Raw genomic sequence first — 21,524 nt, 5'->3', positions numbered from 1 at the left:
TGGACATTTTTTGGATCGGGAGGCCTAGCAGAAGATGTATTGGTTGGAAAGAGATGGAAAGGTTCAATATCTTCTCTAATAATGTATGAATCTGTGTCCAAAAAGGCAACAATACAGGGCAATCCCAAAATATATGATAATGAGTGCCTATAGACACACCACATCTCTAACATAAACCTGAAGTTGTCAATTTATGTTTCATCAAGAAATCTGGAGTCCTATACCAAAACATACAGATTTTATAGGCAGTTTCTTTTTGGGTCACACATCTGGATACTTTAGAAGTAATGTCCCAGATCTTTCTCCACTCTTGTAGAGCAATAGGCCGATCTAAGATGTGGGACCATTTACGCATGTATGGGTGGGTGTGCTCCGTAATAGGAGGGGTTTCTTGGAATATTTTATATATAGTGGAAATTAGACTGGGTTCGTGAGGACCTCTGGAGCACATCAGTTCAAATTGTGTGGGTATGGAAAGTGTCAATTGTGGTGATTTTTTGGAGAAAAAATGTTTAATTTGAAGAAATGAGTAAAAGAGATTCTTCGGGATTCCATGCTTGGATTGTAGTTCTGGGAAGCTATATAGTCTGTGTGTCAATGGATGGACTATATGGCGTAGCTGGAATATACCTGCTTTTGTCCAAGGTAACATAGCTTCGAAGGATAGACTATCAGGGATTTCTGGGTTAAAAGTGATATTTATTAAAGGAGAGCATGGGGATGTAAGTGAATATTTACCCGAACATTTTTTCCAAATTGAGAGAGTAAAGAGCATTGGATTTAGGCATATCTTACGTAGTTGGGCGAAAGATTTATCAGTAGATGGCCATAGCAAGCTACATGGATGAGCTGGGATTGTAATGCTCATCTCAATTTCGGATCAACGATTAGGTGCAAATCTAGACGTCCAAGAGGCTATAGCCCTCAGGTGTGTAGCATAATAATATTTGATTATGTCCAGCGCTCCTAGGCCACCTCTAGCTGGGGATGTAGGGAGAATTGAGCTGGCTATTCTATGGGATTTATTATCCCATATAAAATTCAGGAAACTTCTCTGGAGGATTTTGAGCTGAGACATCGGGACCATCACTGGCAAGGTTTCAAAGAGATATAAAGTTTTGGGAGAATTGACATTTTAAGGACATTTACCCTACCTAGAAGGGAGAGAGGGAATTTCGTCCAGGTTTTCAATAGATTGTTGATTTCAGTGAACATAGGAGGGAAATTTGCTTGGAAAAGGGTAGAATACGAAGGAGTCAAATAGACCCCAAGGTATTTTAGTGACTGAGGACACCATCGATAATTAAAATTGCCTTGTAGGGTCAAGAGTACATCTGCCGAAATATTAATAGGGAGCACTTCAGTTTTGGATGAGTTGATTTTATAACCTGAAATATCTCCAAATAAGGCCAAGGTTGTGTGTAGTGAAGGAAGTGATATGTGAGGGTGAGTTAAAGTTAAGAGGATGTCGTCCACAAAAAGTGATAGTTTGTATTCCCGTTGTCTCAACTGAACTCCACTTATGTCTGGATGGGATCTGATAGCCTCTGCTAGGGGTTCTAAGCTAAGGATAAAAAGAAGGGGAGAGAGGGGGCAACCCTGGCGAGTACCATTAGTTAAAGTAAATAATGGAGACACATGGGAAGCCATCTGCACTTGGGACAAGGGTGTGGAGTAAAGTGCTTTGTACAAAGGGGCCAGAGAAGCCATATCTACGTAAAATAGCAAACATGAATGACCAATTCAAGCGGTCAAACGCTTTCTGAGCGTCTAGGCTAAGAATCAAGGCAGGCTTCTTAGTTTTCGTCAGGAGATCAATAAGATCAATTGTTCTCCTAGTGTTGTCTCCTGCCTGTCTAGCGGGGACAAACCGGACCCGGTCCCTATGCACAAGCGACGGGAGGATTGAGGAAAGTCTATTGGCCAAGATTTTAGTAAAAATTTTATAGTCAGAATTAAGAAGGGCAATGGGGCGATAATTATCTGGTAAAGAGGGATCCTTCCTGGGCTTTGGAATGACTGTAATGAAGGCGTGAAGAAATTGGGAGTGGGGTATTGTACCTGACATTAGCGAAGAGAACAGATTAGCCATATGGGGTAATAGAACTGGGAGGAAACCTTTGAAGTAAGGGTAAGAAAGTCCATCTGGGCCAGGAGCTTTGTGATTAGGAAGCTGATTCACTACCTTAGTAATTTCTTCAACAGAAATGGGGGCATTTAGACCTATGCGGTCCTCAGTGGATATTGTGGGGAGTCTCAAAGATTCTACGAAGGAGTCAAATTTTTCCTGGGTAAATTGAAAATTTGGGTCTGTTGATAGACAGTTGTACAAACCTTGGTAAAAGTCACCAAAGACCCTTGCGATATTACGAGGACAATATGTGGGTTCACCGTTAGACTGTATTAAATGGTCAGGAGCGGATGTAAATGCTCTAGGTCTCAGTTTGTTAACCAACATTCTATGAGGCTTGTTGGCAAACTCATAAAACTTTCGCTTGGACCATAGATTGGATTTGGTAAATTTGGTCAGGTCCAAGGATTTGATGCGATTACGCAGTGAGACCATAGCTCTAAGGCAGGACACCGTAGGGAGGCTGAGTAGGCGGTTCTCTGCTTTAGATAGATCATCTAAAAGGGATAATCTCTGAAGTTCACAATCTCATTTGTAATGAGAGCCTGCAGAGATGCACTCTCCTCTAAAAAAAGCCTTATGGGCTTCCCATAGGGTGGACGCCCCAGAGACTGAACCCTCATTAAATTCAAAGAATTCCTTCAACTTTCCCTGTAAATGGAGATGAATCTCAGGTACCTTGAGAAGAGACTCATTAAGGCGCCAATGACATGTTCTAGGTGTGGGCTTTGACAGAAGGAGATCTAGAGCAATGGGTGCATGATCTGACCAAGTTATAGGATGTATTTTGGAGTTTACCACATAGAGTAGAAGGGGAGCTGAGACAAAGAAATGATCTAATCTGGTATATAATTTATGAGGTGGAGAGTAAAATGTAAATTGTTTGGCCAACGGGTGTTTTACCCTCCACGTGTCAAACAAATTATGAGATCTTATCAATTTCCTGAATGCAGTGCAAAGCTTCTGAAACTGAGGGGATGGAGCATGTGAAAAAAGGGCGAGTCTATCTCTAGTTGGTGACATACAAACATTAAAGTCTCCTCCAATAACTAAATAGGGTTGACAATAAGGCTGGAGATGTTAAAAAAAAATATCCATGAACCCAATCTGTCCTGTATTGGGCACATAGACGTTGGACAGGGTGAAAGAGACATTGTTGTGATCACAATTCAGGAGTATAAATCTACCCTGTGGGTCAGCGTAAGAAGATTTTACCTGAATGTATGAGGAACATTTTAACAGAATAGCCACCCCAGCCTTCCCAGTTGGGTCAGAGGCTATGAAGGCGGTAGGAAATTGTTTAGAAGCAAATTTAAATGTGCCATTTATCTTAAAGTGAGTCTCCTGAATCATGATCACGTCAGCCTTTGAAGATTTGAACTCCTTCAGCGCCAGCCAACGCTTGCGTATGGAGCCCAAACCCTTAACGTTGCAGGAAAAAATACTTACAGCCATATTTCAAATATGTGCATAGAGCGTTTGATGCAATCACAAAATAGGGAAAGGTTATATATTTTTAATACGTGCAAAACAATACCTCTTGATCATGTTGTAAATTCAAAACTGTCCTGTGCATACTAACTGTGTTATCTAAATTGGTCTAATTAGCATTCCTAGGTCATATGTTTGATTGTAGAACAGTGTTGTAAAGAGGAAGATTTTGAAGATTTGAGGAGTTTAGCTAAAGACAACTGTGCGGGGCTGAAATTACTCAGTCGACAGAAGGGCTGTGCATTTTAAAGTGCAAAGGGATGAAGTCGATGTGGCGCTGATAATAGTGAAATGTGCACATACATGTTACAATTGATGTTTCAAATACAAAAAAAATATATATACATGTGTAATATCTCAAAATATATTCACTCAAAATATATTTGTAGTTCGAAATGACTACAACAGCTGTGTTCAAAATTGCAGTAGTATGAAAATATAGTGATATAATAGTGCCAAAAATAGACTTAAAAGTGACAAGTACTTAAATTATTAAATCCATTAAGGATTTGAACATAAAGTGACAAGTGCTGTAATTTAAAAAATCCTTAATAAAATGTAGCAGAAGGTATCAATCAACAAAATCCTAGTGCTGCCAAAGGTCACACAACCATGCGGTGTGTCAGTGCTTCCACTCGTGCTCCCCCTTTTCTTGCTGAACTCCCTGGATAGCTCTCTCCAACACGGGGTAACCAGCAGTCACAGTGCAAATGACTGTAAGCAAATCCTAGTCTCTATGTCCTTTCTCCCTAGTTTCCACTGTCCCAGTGGTCTCATGCATATGCAAAGATAAGAGCTCCTTAGCATAATCCCAAGTAAAATATTGCACTTACATAGATAAAGTTAAAATCAAGCGTTTGTTGTACATAAACCAGGGAGTCCAGGATGCTATTCGCTCCACAGACTTGGAACCGGATGTCATCAGAAGTGGCGCCATCTTGCTACACCATCTGGCTATTTATTAGATGTGGTATCCTAGCAACCCAGGGACATGTGACCAGCGGCCATCTTTAGTAATGTTCTGCTCATTGATTTGTATGGTGCGTGTCCTTGTGAGTGGTTTTAACCCCTAATTGGAATCTCGTGTTACATAGAGACCAAATCGGTACATGTAATATCTCGGGGTTCATAGGTGACCAGCACCAGAATACCTTATATTGCCTATACACATTCATATAACTACTTGCAAAACTAAAAAAATGGTGCATAAGGTTTTTAGTTAAAATATATATATATAGAGAGAGAGAGAGAGAGAGTGAGAGAGATACCCACAATACGTGGCACTCGGGAGCTGAGCGCATTTCTGACAGATTAAAGTATACTTTGGTACCTGCAGGGTCTTTAAAGGTATACAACTGCAAAACTGTTCAGTGTGATTTGCCCTGACACCAAACCACTAAAACCTAACACTTTCCCAAGCTATATAATAACATCAATTACCTCCTTCTCCTACATACTCTGTTCATTGTGTACCTCTGTGCTAAAGAAATGCAAGCCCTCTGCCAAAAGCACACAGTACAGATTTTTACCTGATCCAAGAATTTAACTGTCTATTTTTTTTTCCATTAAACTAACTAACATGTCATACCTACCTGTTCAGTGAAGTGTTTTTGCACAGGGCAGCCCAGACCCTCCTCTACTCGGGTCCCTGTCTGGAGCTCATAGCCCCTCCCTCCCATTGAGTGCCCCCACAGCAATAAGCTTGCTATGGGGGCACCCAAGCTGAGCTGCAGCTCCATGTGGTTTGGCCCCACCCCCTCTCTCACCTGATTGGCTGAGTTTGATTGACAGTAGCGGGAGTCAATGGTGCTGCTGATCTGTCTCAGCCAATCAGGAGGGAGAGTCTCGGATTACCAAGGCATTTGTGGACATCGCTGAATAAGTAAGTATTAGGGGGCTGAGGGGGGCTGCTGCACACAGAAGGCTTTTTATCTTAATACATAGAATGCATTAAGATAAAAAAATTCTGCCTTTACAACCTCTTTAGGCAAGCCAGCTATCCTTGCTATACCAGAACAACCTATATATAAATCTATACTGTTCAGTTGACACAAAGTCCCTTTTGTACATACTGAACTATTAGAAACCAAACAAAGTGGAAATCAAGTTTTTTTTTTTCTTTTTTTGATGTTGCTATGTAAATGTTTAGTGCAGTCAGCGCTAAAGAATGATTTGTGTTTCCTGTCCTGTCAAATACTGACGTCTAGGTTGTGAAAATACAATCTTATCATTGTAATGTTTTTCGTTCAATGCATTAACATTATCACATTGTATTGTCATTTTGTTATAATTACTAGTTCTCTTGCACAAACCAATATCTTAAAATCAACTTAATTAAAATATAAAAAGTTTTCAGCATGAAGTAAGATAATTAAACCAAAATGAAAACTAATATTGCCATTTCATCTTTATTTTCAATTAATAGTTTTTGAATAAAGTAAGTTTTAATGAGCAAAAACGCATTACATATATTAATGTTCATTAGAAATAAAAGTAACTGATGTTTGTTCTAATTAGAAGTTTAAGTTGGAATGTCAATTAATACTAATTTTCAGACAAAGACTAATTATTTTTTCCAAATCATTTTTTTGTATCCTCATTATTATTAAGGATAACACAAAGCTACCCACTGCAAAAACAATCAAGTGACATGGTTAAATATAGAAACACTTGCATTCCACTAGTGTTGCTTTAAACTAAAATGCTACATCTGCTTAACATATCAGGGTCCCTTCCCAATCACTACTAGGTTATTTAACATTAAAACATAGAGCAAGTATATATAATTACTTTTTCTTATGTCTTTTGCCTACTATATTTTGTTTTTATTTTAAAGCATCTATTTTGGATGAAGGAGATGCTTACCAATTACAAATAAAAGCACTCCCTGCACAGCTGTGGACTGCCTACAAACTAAATATCAAGATGGGAAGGTCTTTGCTTTTTCCAGAAAATAGTCATGTTTAGTCATTCAGTTGTGTGTAATTTGATGTCCCACTATTCTGACCTCTTCACAATAAAAACAGCATGCAACACTAATTTCAGATTTCAGAAGTAACACTTATGTTATTTTAGAGAAGGGGCATAGACTCAATGGAAACATTATCTTGTACCTATATCAGCGATTAGTAAGACCTCATTTTGAATATGCAGTTTAGTTTTTGCCACAGGATCACAAAAAAGTTTGTTATGGTACCAGAGAAAGGAAAAAGACACAATAAAATGTCCTTGGGATTGTGGGTTTGAATTTTTTCATGTGTTTTAACTGTGTGGCGGACTAACCTTGTAACAACATCAGCTATTCAGGCTTCCTAATATAGCAGAAGATCAACCACCATACACTAAGATGCAGTCAGCAACCTATAGATGCTTGCATTTAATTTATATTATAAGTTTAATATGGTCTAAAAGGCAAAGCAACCATTGCCAGCATCAGGTCACCTTGGGCTGCTTTGCAAATATTAAATGGCCTTTAAGTTACTGTTGCTACTATTCCATTGTTTTTCATGGCATGGTGAAATTGCTGCCTCTATTGCAACTGTTTGTACTCACTAGGAATAAGTCGGATATACCTGAGTTTATTTCAAGGCAATTTTGTCAAATGTGACTGAAGTTTGGGTGTCAAGTCTGAATTCATTGAAGTCAAAGAGAGCCAAATGCTAAAAACCAGTATTGGCCATTTATGCTAATTGGCAAAGTACTATCAAACAAATGCATGGGGGGCTGGGATTTGCCACATCATCCTGCAAGGTGACCTGCTTGTATACTTATCCTGTTGGTCAGTGGGGACCTCTCTACTACTATAGCTAGTGGTCTCCGAACCTGACCCCTGACTGTAACAGGTTATCTCCCAATAACGGGCATATTGTTGTGATTTTTGTCCCTGTATGTCACGCACTTCAGATATGGCTTTTTGGATGACTTATTGACAATATGGTGTATGTACACCTATCTGTTGTCACTTTTGTGTATATAAACAAAAAAAAGCAATAAACAGCTTGAAATAGAAAACAAATCACATTTAATGTTGCATTAATGAATACAGAGTTGCATTTTTTGTGTGTATTTTATATATGTCTACAGTTTTGTTAAATTTTTCCAGCTGAATTATCAATAAAAAGTATGAGTGGCAGAGCTCAAGTGACTTATATTTACCAATGTGAATTAAAAATGTATTCTGCAATGTATTATAACCTTATCTAAATTAAATTGGAATTAAACATACAGCATATAGTATAATGTGCATAGAGATTAGAAATTATTCTATATATAACCCTCAATCCCTTAAGCACTAGATCATTAGACTCTTCCGTACATTTTAAAGTAGATATTTAAGCAGGGATGTCTTGTCATTTTAGAGGAATTATTTTGCTAGAGGTGAAATGAAAAAATAACCTTTTTTCATTACCAAACAAAACCCTACATTTTACTTAAACTTGATTTTTATAGCGAAGGAAAGGGTGAGTGTTAGGTGTAAAAACCTGTAACTGTGCAAGCCATGCTTCCATTTCCTATTGATAAGCACCACACTCATCTAAAATAGCTGCTTTACTTTAAAAGCAAAACAAAAGTATGGAAAAACATAAGAACAAGTAATGAAATATACTTTCTCTATCGTTTTTAAATGTTAAAGAACCTAAGCACCTGTTTCTGGGTATTTCTGAGTATTTTTGAGTATTTCTGAATATTTATGAGTATTTCTGAGTGCTAAATGTTTATGAAAATTTCTGAATTTTTCGGAATATTTATGAATATTTTTAAGTATTTGTGAATGGCTTGGCTAAATTTAGATGTCGACACATTCACTGTATTGAGGCTATTACTGCTTGGAACAGTGATTTGTTTTTGGTTTGTGTTGGTTTTTTGTTTGTTTGTTATGTAAGAATTTTTATTTTTCAAAAATAAAATCTGAATGAAACAAAAAGCACCTAATAGTGATTGGGGTTCAATTAAAAACTAATATAAGTGCAATGCAAGTGTTATATTTAATTTTGTCAATTTTTTATATGCAGTATGTAGCTTTGTGTTATCCTTTTCAATAATAATGAGGATACAAAAAAGTGGAAAAAAATAATTTGTATGAAAATTATTGTTAATTGACATTTTTTTACACACACATTATATTCTATTGTTCATGAGGCCTTTTCAATACCTTTCACTTTTAGTAAGAATATCTCATGTGATTGGTAGTAAAAGTCACCGCATTGTTAACTATACAGTTTGATAGTCTGTTGGTTTTTGGTCAGAATTGCAGTACTGTTAGGTCTGCTTAACAAGCTCAAATTTCTGTAGAAGAGAGAGATAGCATAGTACATCTACCACATATTTTCTACTTGTATTTGTTGCAGGAAAGGATGTAGTAACAGAATTTTTAAACGTGAATCTGTACTCTGCATTGCACTACTATGCCCCTTCACTACTTAGGCCTGAATTTTGTTAGCTCCACTGCTGTCCTGATTGACAGGTGCATCAAGGTGCATCATTACCAATTGCAATGAAGGTACAAAAAAGAGCGGAAAAAAATATTAGTCTTAGACCCCTTTCACACTAATGCCCTGTACACACGTTTTGCCATCAGAATAAACTCTGAAGGTTTTTATGACGGAGTTCAGACTGAATTCCGCTCAAGCTGTCTTGCATACACACGGTCACACCAAATTCCGACCAGAATGCGATGATGTACAACACATACAACGGGACTAGAAAACGGAAGTTCAATAGCCAGTAGCCAATAGCTTCCGTCTTGTACTTGCTTCAGAGCATGCATCGTTTTTGGTACGTTGGAACAGCATACAGACAAGCGTTTTTTCCAATAGTAATTTGTTCAGTCGGAAAAATATAGAACATGTTCTCTATCTAAGTCCGTCTGAATTTTCAACAGAAAAAGTCCGATGGGGCATACACACAGTCAAAATATACAATGAAAGGCTCCCATCGGACTCTTTCTGTTGCAAATTCCGCTCGTGTGTACGCGGCATTTTTCAGGAGCATTTGGGCTAAAAATAGCGCCTGTAAAGCGCCTGAAAAACGGCTCCCCTGTAGTCTCGGTGTGAAAGCTGGAGGGCTTTCACACTGAGGCGATGCGCTGGCAGTACATTAAAAAAACTCCTGCAAGCAGCATCTTTGGGGCAGCAAACCACTCCTGCCCATTGAAATGAATGGGCAGTGCTGCTGAACCGCTGGTAAAGTGCTGCTGCAGAGGCACTTTGTGGGTCGTTTAACCCTTTTTCGCCTGCTAGCGGGGCACTTTTAAGCTGAAAACCCCTGCAAAAGCGACTGCCCCCCAGTGTGAAAGGGACCTTTGTCTTAAAATTATTGTTAATTTACATACCCCATTTTTATGCATACATTATGTACTGTACTACTATACAGCAGAATAGGAATATGTCATATGATTGGAAGTAAAAGGCACCACATTGTAAACAACAGGCTTCCTATGCAGTTTGATAGTGTGATACGGAATGTTTTTTGGTCAGAATTGCAGTACTGTTATCTCTGCTTAGCAAGCTCAAATTTCTGTAGCAGAAAGAGCTAGTATAGTACATATACCACAGATTTTCTACATGTATTTGTTGAAGGAAAGGAACTGGTGACAGGATATTTTAAAAGTGAACTTACACTTTGGCTTACACTTAGGCTTAACTTTTGTTTGCTCCTCTGCCGTCCTGCTTGATAGATGCAGCAAATCAAAAATGTTTTATGTAAGCTCTAATTTGTCTGGTGGGAGTAAACTTGGAACTATATACACTTATCCATCCCCACAGGCCTTAAAATTTGGCAACTTTCCACTTAGGCACCCAGTGGGGCAAATTACTTTGATGATGAAACTGCTTCTCTGGTTAAAAAGGATCACGGGAAAATGACACCACTAAGAGAACCTAGTTAACCTTTTTATTGCATAGGAAGATATACTGAAAAATTAAATAAACATATTTCCGTAAAAGAATGTTACTAAAATATATGTAATAAATGAATGGTAATAGGCAGCAGAATACAAAGGCAAGTTATCATAAGAGGTTTATTGTAATAGTAATGGGAATGTTCTGCCATAACCGGATAACAACCAACAGGAAACATGAAGCTGCATGCTATTTTGGGAGTTGTAGTCCATTGTGTAAAGGTTAACACATGTTCCCAGCAGGTTTGTAGTTAAAAACAGGGCCTTTTGGAACTGGGTAGGGCTTGCTGTTTGATTGCTATAATCACATATTTGTTAACTCTTCTAAACCTAATTTTTTAGGCATATAGGCATAGGCATACATGTTGCAATCTATTTCTCTAGCAATCAGTTACTAAAAGTACAAATATAGATGTGTCCTAAACACAAACTTTGAATAGTGAGGCTCAGTTATTCTAAATTGCCAAACTTCATGCAACATTTATTTTGCCACTAAACAGTCCATATTATTAACAGATTTATTATTATTAACAGATTTCTTTATTCAGGCAGAAGTTCTTCATGGACTTTAACTAAAATATTTTTTTCTGCTAAATGTACTTCTAAATTAAGATCAGTTTTTAAATTGGGTATTGCTAAATGATGATTATATGTTGAAAGTGCTGATAAACTTTTTTGTCTAAACACTTCATAAAATTCACCTATGTTTCATTCCTTTAAAATATTCCTGTAAAGAGAAATATACCTGGAAGAAATCTATAACTCTATTAACTTCATGTTGTTGACTGACAACGCTGCCTTTGCTGCCCTAAAATTTCAAACAGTATTGTCTGACCTTCTCCTCTGTTGGAAAACAGGGCTCCACCTCTTCCTATCTCTCTTTCTCTCTCTCCACATGCATACAATGACATTATTCCCAATGATGCAGCTACCTTGTGTCGCACCTTTACACACACCGTTAAAGGAAAGAACACTTGAAAGATGTAATTCTGAGGGAGGGGGTTGTGTCAATAGAAAGTGACCCATCTATTCCCTCCTTAAAGCCAGGTGATGACATCAAAGGGAGTAAAAGAGGCTTATCTCAATACTGTAAAAAAGGTCAAAATTAAAATGTACTGCTGTTAATTTACATAATAATTGTTAGAAAATGTAAGGATTTCAGGGTAGCATCGGACAATAAACTAAATCATGTATCTGCTTGTATGAAGTGCCCCAAAACTTACGACCACATTCTATACCTGGCACAGTATAATATATTGTTGATGTACGGTTCATATGGTGATTATTTATGTTCCCCCTCCAATATCCAACTCCCCATATATAACCACATTTCTAACTGACAACTAGGAATGCGCTCATGGTTGGTCAGAACACAAGTTTGGACTGAACCTTAGCTGTTCGGGCGTCATGTAAAATAGCAGTATTACTTCTGCCTGATAGCCCCTGCTGTCGATGGTTGTTAAGGATACTGGTGGGTGCAGGCACTGCTGATTCTTTAACAAGCAGGGATATCACAGGCTCTTACAGTCCCTTTGGGGCCCAGTGATTCTCATAACACTGAATTGGCACAGGTAGATGTGGTATTCATACTTCATCAGACTCCTGTCAGACTGCCCATGACTCTTCCAGATCACCTGGATCTTATGTCCCAAGAATCAGTTTACCATCCTGCTTCTCTTTTCCTGGCCTTGAAGACTTGGCTGTTGAAGCCCAAGTTTTAAGAGTGATTGGCCTACTTGAATTAGTTATTCATATGCGCCTAAGGAAATCCATGTCAAGCAAAGCTACTATTGCATTTGGAAAGCATCTTTCACATGGTGTGAGGCCCTAATGTTTCATACAAGGACTCCATGGGCTGCATCCTAACTTTTCCACAATCTGGTTGAAATCACCATTTAGCCCAGAGTACTATGAAAGGACAAATCTCTGTTCTAACAATTCTTTTCCTCTGGTCACTTGCCTCTAATTCTTCAGTAAATGTCTTTGTACAGAGTGTCCCTCACATTGTTCCACCTGTCACTTCATGAGATCTAAACCTGGTTGTGCCAGCTTTTTAAAAACTGCACTTCAAACCCAGAGATATTAGTCTGCCTACTCTTACTTGCAAGTGACCTTCCATATTGCCATCACCCTTGCAAGGTGAGTTTTTGAGTTAGTGGCCTTGTCCTATAAGAACTTTTTTTTTGTTCCAACAGGTACAATGTTGTCTTAAGGACATAGGGCCACTTTTCCCACTAAGGTACTTTTTCTTCCACCTTAACTGCTTCAGCCCTGGAAGATTTTACCCCCTTACTGACCAGAGCGTTTTTTGCGATTCAGCACTGCGTCGATTTAACTGACAATTGAACGGTCGTGCGACATGGCTCCCAAACAAAATTGATGTCCTTTTTTTCCCACAAATAGAGCTTTCTTTTGGTGGTATTTGATCACCTCTGCAATTTTTATTTTTTGCGCTATAAACAAAATAAGAGCGACAATTGTCATTTATACAGCGATCAGTGCGATTAAAAATGCACTGATTACTGTGTAAATGACACTGGCAGTGAAGGGGTTAACCACTAGGGGGCGGGGAGGGGTTAAGTGTGTCCTAGGGGAGTGATTTCTAACTGTAGGGGGATGGGCTAGCAGTGTCATTACTCTGATCACAGCTCCCAATGACAGGGAGCTGTGATCAGGGACACTTGTCACTAGGCAGAATGGGGAGATGCTGTTTACATCAGCATCTCCCCATTTGTCCTCTCCATGAGGCGGTCGTGGGTATCCCCGCGGCGATCGAGTCCGCGGGACCCGTGGCCCGACTCACGGAGCTCCCGGACAGTGCGCGCACACCCCGCTAGTGGCACGCATTCAATGGCACGGCGGGGAATTCAAATGGACGTACAGGTACGCCCATTTGCCCAGCCGTGCCATTCTGCCGACGTACATCGGTGTGCGCCGGTCAGGAACGGGTTAACCAGGAAATTGTACTTCCATCTCACTGCCCTGCTCTGCCAGATCCCATGAGGATTTTCATCGTTTGGACCTGACATGAACTATTTGAGTTTATATTTTAGCTACATCTCCTGATTCTGTTTCCTTTAATGAACTATTAAGAAAAATGTGATTTGGCTCACTGTGAAATACATTTCTTGGGTTTCATTTAGGGACATGTCCGATTTCCCTATAGAAAGCAGATTAACCCTGCCATCTCAGAATAACTTCCGACCTTGTGTTCCTTAACCACTTAGGGACCGGAAGAATTTGCCCCCTGAATGACCAGGGCATTTTTTGCGATACGGCACTGTGTCGCTTTAACTGACAATTACACGGTTGTGCGACACTGTACCCAAACAAAATTGATGTCCTTTTTTCCCACAAATAGAGCATCATAATCGTATATCATAACAGGCGTATATTGAGGGGCTTGTGCAAAATCACGTCTACAAACTATGGGATAGATTTAGGGACTTATTTATTTTTTATTGTTTTTATGGGTAATGGCAGTGATCTGCGATTTTCAGTGGGACTGCGACATTGCGGCGGACAAATCTGACCCCAAATTACACTTTTTGGGGACCAGTGACATTATTACATTGATCAGTGCTATAAAAATGCACTGATCAATGTTAAAATGACACTGGCAGGGAAGGGGTTAACACTAGGGGGTGATCAAGGGGTTAACTGTGTTTTCTCAGTGTGTTTTAACTGTAGGGGGATGGGCTGCCATGGACATGACAGAGATCACTGTTCCTGATCACTGGGAACAGTAGATCTCTGACATGTCCCCTGTCAGAATGGGGAATCGCCTTGTTTACAAAGGCAGTTCCCTGTTCTGCCTCTGTAATAGGCAATCGCAGGTCGCCGGCGAACATCGAGTCCGCCTGACCCGTGGGTATGCTCCCACAGCGTGCAGCAGGCACAAGCGTCTCGAGCTGCCATACAGCTAGGGCTGGTGCTACAACTAGGCAAACTAGGCAACCGCCTAGGGCACACTGCTGCCTAGGGTGCCTGGCCACTGGTGTTCCTACTCTCTTCTCTCTGCAGCAAGCAACTAAGTCTCAGCAGCAGCAGGCAGCCGCCGCTCTTTTCGCACATACAGTAGTGTCAGAGGCAGACTGTGTCTGTGTCCTGACTCCCAAATGAATGGAAGCAAGAAATTCATTGATGGACACTGGTAGGCTGCAATTTATGGGCGCTGGTAGGCTGCATTGATGGGCGCTGGTGAGGCTGCGTTTGATGAGTGCTGGTGGGCTGCATTTGATGGGCGCTTCATTAAAAGGTGGGGTATACATGGGCAGGACAAAGGGGGTGGAGTCAGGGGTGGAGCCAAGGGGGAGGCAAAATTAGGTTTCACCTGGGGTGTCAAAAATCCTTGCACCAGCCCTGTGTACAGCCTATGGCGATTCACACAGGAGAGCCAACCTGTTGCCATATAATGACGGTGGCTGGTCAGCAACTAGTTAATGAACTCCAAATAAAAGGTTTTATAGTAAGACAAAATTCTGTTATTGGGTCCAACTACAGTGGAATAAGTATAATAAATACAGTGCCTTGAATAAGTATTCATACCCCTTGAAATTTTCAACATTTTGTCATGTTACAACCAAAAACGTAAATGTATTTTATTGGGATTTTTTGTGATAGACCAACACAAAGTGGCACATAATTGTGAAGTGGAAGTAAAATGATAAATGATTTTCAAAATTGTTTACAAAAAATATGTAAAAAGTGTGGCGTGCGCAGAACAGCTGTATTTATACTGAGATTAAATTACACACAGGTGGACTCTATTTACTAATTAAGTGACTTCTAAAGGAAATTGGTTCCACTAGATTTTAGTTAGGGGTATCAGAGTAAAGGGGACTGAATGCAAATGCACGCCACACTTTTTACATATTGTTTTGAAAATCATTTATCATTTTCCTTCCACTTCAAAATTATGTGCCACTTTGTGGTGGTGTATCACATAAAATTCCAATAAAATACATTTATGTTTTTGGCTGTAACATGACAAAATTTGGAACATTTTAAGGGGTGTGAATACTTTTTCAAGGCACTGTATATCGTTAATCATGCAGCATTCATCATCTTAAATATATTTACATTTATTAGCTTTGTTCAATGCACAAACATTTTATTTAATTACTTCTCAGAAATTTTGTTTTTGTATACAACTTTATTTTCTTTACATTTCCACTATTTATATAGCAGACTTTAACAAGTTAATAAACGTTCAGAGTCCTTTATGTTTTTGAGGTTCTTTGTAAACTAAATCAAATATTAACATTCTTGTATTTTTCCCTTCATAAAAAAGTACAACGCTCATTATAACATCACATATGGTGTGCCAAATGTATAAATTCCTTCTAAAACGGTCCTTCTGATAAAATTGATCAATTTATTATGAGAACATGTGGTATTTCATTTAGAAATGCATAATTGTCCTTTTAAAGTAATTACCAAGAGACTACAAATAAATATGACTGAATACTTGGCTTAGAAAGACTGTACTTTAATGTGTCTAATCATTATTCATTCCGCCCTTTGAATTGTTACAATGATAATGAGTCAGCACATATTCATGAAATCTTTTCAGTGCTTCATGTACTTTCTTGCTTCAATTATAAGTTGCTTTTGGTTGAATAAAAAATTGCATGTGGTCATTTTTTTCTGTTCCTATATAATCTTATTTTTCTACTAGAAGCTGTGGTTTGGAGTTATAGATAATTATAAAAATTTCGAAAGACATTCTAAATGTTCCCTTTTCCTCACCCCACCTTCATCCTTAAATAATGTGTTACTATTCACCACATAATTATAATATTTATATTAGGAATGATAGTAATATTTATAATTTATTGTAATAATGTATGCAGTTCTCATGAGTTTTACCTCATATTTCACACGAAATACATTTTTATATTTGTCCCTGCCCACAAATTTGCTTATATTCAAATGATTCTGCCACTGCCATAGAGACATACACCCATCATTTTATGTGGAAGTATTATTTAACATCTTGGTATGATTTGGAAATTGGAAAAGACCCAATGCTGCCAACAAACAGTATCTTTTGTAGTGCCTGTACACAGGATAAACATAAACATAGGGCTTTTTTTTCATTATAAATTTGCAGATGCTTTGTGAGGAGAAATCTCACCAAAGAAAACAAAAACAACATTGACAAATGTTTCTTTGATAAAAAAGAGAAGTGGTAAAATCACTAAAATACTGATCTCTATCTCCATCTACATATCAGAGATCTGATCTGACTACTTCTTTAGGTAACCTAATGCATATTACAGGTGGTCATCGGGACAAGAAATGGGGAATGTGCCCAGTTAGGATACGGACAGAAATACAAACCTGGCTAAAACTTTAACCTTTCCCCACTCTAAACAATCCTGAAAAAAACAATTGTTTGGGGTTGGACTTTAATATTAGAATTCTGGTCTATAACTACTTTTATTATGAGTACATATTACACTTAGACATCAAAGAAATTCTGGACAGCCGCTCTCCAAAAATATTTGCCTTTGTTCAATAAGGTGTCATCCAAAATACAGCTCACAGCAAAGTGGAACAAAGCTTACGCGTTTCGCACTACAAGGAGTGCTTAGTCATAGCTATGACTAAGCACTCCTTGTACTCCTTGTAGTGCGAAACACATAAGATTTGTTCCACTTTGCTGTGACCTGTATTTTGGATGACACCTTATTAAATAAAGGCAAATATTTTAGGAGTGCGGCTGTCCAGAATTTCTTTGATGTCTAACTGCCATAGCATTGCCAGCACCTGGACTTCTTGACTGAAGGAGATGCCTTTTACCTTGATCTGACCCACCTGGAGCGGTGATACTCTCTCTCTACTTGGATTCCTGGACTTTGCATAGACATTACACTTAGTAGGCTTACTTCTATAAAATTGCATTTTCCTGTCACAGAACAATAACCAGTAGCTACAGGGACTTTCCTAAATCTCCAGGGGGGCTGGATCCAGTTGCCATTGTGAATCCTGGTGATAAATTGAAACTCCTATTGTTATTGTATCTGAATGTAATGTAATGCTATGGACTATACCTGATATATAATATATCTTACTGTCTAGGCAGTTGGAAAGGGTGCCTATGTGTTTGATATATGATTGAGTATTTATAGTTATACTGGTGGCAACTATGTTTCACACCTTAAGCATTAAATAAGGTGTTAAACTGTAAATTTGGCATATGTAAAATGGGGTAGTTGTACCAAAATACTACCCTTTGGATATATTATGGAGAGTGTCTTGGAGGTGACATGTATGATGTGTCTATAAGTGCAAGGGTTCTGAGCAATAAAACTTACCATATGTAAGATCTGACTATATTACACATTTGCCCCAGTGACAAAACAAAAATGGAAACAAAATAAATATGAAATGCATCTGTTGTCTTCTAATTGGTTATAATTGGCTATAATGTTATATAAAATATATTGACCAAATTTGCGCATGATTTTTTTTTCTAGGTGAAAGTATAATCCTACTCTACAACATCCTGCCTCACTTGTAAACGCTTATTAGGAAGCTTCAGTCTGACAGCATGTTGGCATCTGTACAAACCGCATGTATCCGCCTTGTGTCCTGGTAAGATATAAACCTTAATTCTATTGTTTATCATCTAACTACTATTCAACAGTTGTATTGGCATATAGTGATTCTGATCATTTAGGACAATTAGGATGAATCGAATATTCATTAAAAAAAAACTTGATAACTAATGCTTGAGTTGCATATAGTGTACAGCCTACCTGCTGAGCAGTGCAGTTTTGATCATGATAGGGCCTGCTTTCCATCACTATAGGTATGCAACCATTGGCAGGAAAAGCAACACACCTGTTCTAGGATCAGCTCTTTTGCAGAAATCTCTGTATAAAACTACAAATATTGTGAAGTGCACTATGGTAAACAAAATTATGATCACAGCAGAGGCACTGTGAAAATGTTGCTGAAAAATGAAAATATTCAATACAAACATGGTAATCTCTATTGTGAACCATACATAATCACAGACCAGTATTTACATACTCCTAAATGGTGAACATGACTGTAAATCATGACAAAAGTCCCATAGAAATGTAATTGAAACAACAACTTTTTGATATAAAGTGAACTAAGTCCTTCTTGTGCACATACTGATAATAAAATGCATTCCATGCTCCAACAGGTGATGGTAACTCACACTCCCTCCTTCACACCATGCACTCACCAGAAATGTATGACCCCAGATTAAGGGTCATAAATCGCTTTAAATATGGGTATATTGCCTTCAAATGACACATACTCCAGTCCCTTGGATCCACTCCAAGAAATCCATCCCTGGATGGATCGGTGATATGTATTAAGAAACCACAGAGAGGAACTCATCGTGCAATCATTTATTACTCATGGACCCTCAATACAAACAATAGCCTCCCGCCAGATAAACATTCACATTCTTTTGTGCCCTCTCTGCACTTAGAATTTCCAGCAGTTCAAAATGTATCAGGGACTGCTATTGTTACGATTCTTGGAACCAGCGTGCCTTCCAATACCTTGAAGTGATGTCACTGGACATGACGTCAATGTCTAAGGCTCGCCTCAACATGTTTTACCCAAAGAGGCTTATTCAGGTGATGTCACTTTTGGGTATTGAAACTCATAGGGGGGCTGGGATCTGGGGGCTTCCATATTCTGATAAGCTCCCGCCCACAGACCCCGACAACCACAGCCCATGGTTGTGATGAAGAGACCCTTGATCCCATCAACATGGGGACAAGGAGCTTTGGCGTGAGGGGGCAGAGCCCCCCTGCCCCCAAAGCACCCGCCTAAGTTGATAACATGTGGCATGGTATGGTTCAGAGGGGGCGCTCGCTTGTCCTCCCCCTTTCCTGACCTGCCAGGCTGCATGCCTAGATAAGGGTCTGGTATGGACTGTGGGGGAACCCACGCCGTTTATTTTTTTATTTTTTAATAGCCGGGTGCCAGCAATTGCAACCGCGAGTCAATTTTAACCAAGGGTGTAACTATAGCCATAGCAGTATCAATAGTATTCAGCAAATTAATATAATTAATGCTAACATGTTTTTAGTTTGGGCACTACTCTGTATTCTGGATTGGAAGGATTCACTATCAACTGTTGCAATGTGGTCCTATTGCTTAGTTACGACTCATTTCTAATTTTGACATTCCAGGTCAGCTACACACATTTCAGAACACATTTACGCAGTCATTAAACATTACAAATACTGTTTCCGCTAGCTGCTCACTTCATTTTTTTGTCAGTAAAGATATGCTGAGAGTGAATATATACCATTCACACATGAAAAATTGTAGCTGTCTCATGGGAAAGATAACTGTTACCAGTATAAAAAACAAATACTGTATGTAGGTGTTTTGGACCTGAGGGACTTAAACATTCTCAGAAATTCAACCTAGTCACTTGCAAATGAGCATGTTAAAATGTAATGCCTCTTTCTGAATTTCTTCTCAAAATAGTTCCTGGCAGAACAGATATGTGCTAGGTTTCACTGATGACTTATTTTATACTATTTATTATATTTATATTTGAGGACAACAGAAATAAAGAAAGAGAAAATGTGTGTAATATTTCTAACATACTCATTTGCTTTATTGATAGACACCATGAGCTAAATTGACTATAAGTTTGCAGATGCAAACAAACTTGCTATGAATATGCTTTAAAAATTATATATGTAACTAGGAGTTGTTATCAAGTTATTTGGAAAATGTGGTACCTTATAGGTTAGGAGATAAATTGCCTGCTCTGCAAAATTCAGTGCAGCACAAAAAAGGGAAGTAGACCATCTGCTTAGATGTGCTAATTAAAGCCATGTTAATTAATAGGAGTGCCATGTTGAAGGATGCAGGTAGAAAATAGCAAAGGTCCCTGAACAAAGCTTGAAGAATTGAAAAACCAAGATCTACTAATTAGTAATAAGTTTAGGGTTTTTTACTTTATTTTAACACAAAATATAAAGAATACCAATGTTTTGGTTTGTACCATTTTATAGTAATAAATGGTACCTCAGCAAAACAAAACCAAAGAAATTCCCAGTTCAACTTACCGACCAGCTTGCACCAACCAAATTATCATTCATATACCAAACGGTACTTCAGTGGTTAATTATGACAGGTTCAGGAGGTAAGTCTGTAAATGTGTAATTACATTTTAAAGCTTTTATAAACAAATCTGTATTGTGGGGTACTTTAGATAAGCTAAACACTTTGAAGCAATGGCTGTTTTTAGGAAAGGGTGGGTGATTTAAAAAAATTTAAAAACTGGATAGGATTGAACATGTAAAAGTAAAAATAAGATAAATAAGACATATAAATAAACACCAGCTACAAAGCCACCTTTGTTAGTATCTTTTTTTACAACACAATATTTTCTCAATTCAAAAGTAGTTCAGAAAAGCATACAAGCATAATAGTAGTTGCATCGGTGAACTGGAGCTAGCCAGGCGGGGTGATAAAGCCTGTAAACAAGAATTTGGAGCACTCCAGATGAGGAGAAAGTCTCAATGTTTATTCAGTCTGTCACTTTAACAGGTGGAAATATCCACACATGGACTTCTACAGGGACCACTGAGACTACAGTGCCTTGAAAAAGTATTCGTACCCCTTAAAATTTTCCACATTTTGTCATGTTACAACCAAAAACATAAATGTATTTTATTGGGATTTTATGGGATAGACCAACACAAAGTGGCACATAATTGTGAAGTGGAAGGGAAATGATAAATGGCTTTACATTTTTTTTACAAAAAATATCTGAAAAGTGTGGTGTGCATTTGTATTCAGCCCCATTTATACTGATACCCCTAACTAAAATCTAGTGGAACCAATTACCTTCACAAGTCACCTAATTAGTAAATATAGTCCACCTGTGTGTAATTTTTATCTCAGCATAAATACAGTGGTTCTGTGAAGCCCTCAGAGGTTTGTTAGAGAACCTTAGTGAACAAAGAGCATTACAAAGGCCAAGCA

General features: G+C 38.4%; 1 protein-coding gene across 32 annotated transcripts in view; it reads left to right on the top strand.

Annotated features, from left to right (window-relative positions):
• The window catches only part of PTPRD (protein tyrosine phosphatase receptor type D), a 2,697,868-nt gene that overhangs the window by 894,375 nt on the left and 1,781,969 nt on the right, over positions 1-21,524 (top strand). For all 32 annotated transcript variants that reach the window (XM_073635233.1, XM_073635225.1, XM_073635219.1 and 29 more), the window contains exon 5: positions 18,005-18,122. The gene's annotated coding sequence lies outside the window, so the exon portion shown is untranslated. The remainder of the gene's footprint in view (positions 1-18,004; positions 18,123-21,524) is intronic.

This window comes from Aquarana catesbeiana, linkage group LG01 (assembly GCF_042186555.1).
Source record: "Aquarana catesbeiana isolate 2022-GZ linkage group LG01, ASM4218655v1, whole genome shotgun sequence".
NCBI lineage: Eukaryota > Metazoa > Chordata > Amphibia > Anura > Ranidae > Aquarana > Aquarana catesbeiana.
Note: the sequence above shows the minus strand (reverse complement) of the source record. Positions and strands in the feature narration are given on the sequence as shown.